Raw genomic sequence first — 916 nt, 5'->3', positions numbered from 1 at the left:
CTCTGGGAGAGCGGAATACCTGGAAACATGTCATGGGGCCCCTGAGTAATGGGGTGGCCATGTGCTCCGTGCCTGCATGAGCCCAGAGGAGAGAGGCCCAGTTTTGCTGGGGAGAGGTGGTGCTCAGGAAAAGCTTTCCAGCAGAGGTGGCTATGAGCTGAGTTTGGAAAGATGAGTAGAAATTAGCTAGAGATGTGAGGGAGAAGAAGGGTGGAGGTGAACAGGGTATGTCCTGCTAGAGGAACAGCAGCCTCAGTGGTGTGCAGGACGGAGGGCTGGGGTGTTATAAAGGGCTGGGCAGGGACACTGGGGTGAAGAAGGCCAGAACGAACAGGTAGATACTTTATACACCCATGTTAACGAATTTCAGTTTCTTTTTGGAATGTGGGGTTGTTGAAGAATGTCACCTCTGAAATCAATAATCTCATTAGGGCAGTGATTTTCAAACATTTTCATATCTCATAACACACATAAAATAATTACTAAAATTCTATGGCACACCAAAAATTACATTTTTTTGCCTATCTGACAAAAAAAGGAGGTCTAATTCTATTCATTCACATTGACGACGATCGTTATATTGGCTGTTTTGTCATTTTTTTTTATTTGACAATCTAAGGAAAAGGAGGTCAGTGCCCCTAACTAAATAGTCAAGTATTGCATGTTTTAAAAATTCTTGTGGCACATTGGTTGAAAATTGCTGCCCTAAAGGTACAGGGAGGGTGAAAGTTGAGTCTGGGAAATGGAGCAAAATGTCTGAAGTGGTGGCCTTCCATCTGTAAGGAAAGGGAAAGGCAACTTTCTGAAAAAACTGATCCAAAAACAGTGACTATGCCTGACCTGGGCTGGCACTGGTTAAAGCACCGACCTGGAATGCTGAACTCGCTGGTTCAAAACCCTGGGCTTGCCTGGTCAA

The sequence above is a fragment of the Saccopteryx bilineata genome, chromosome 6 (assembly GCF_036850765.1).
Source record: "Saccopteryx bilineata isolate mSacBil1 chromosome 6, mSacBil1_pri_phased_curated, whole genome shotgun sequence".
Lineage (NCBI taxonomy): Eukaryota > Metazoa > Chordata > Mammalia > Chiroptera > Emballonuridae > Saccopteryx > Saccopteryx bilineata.
This window is presented reverse-complemented; position numbering follows the sequence as displayed.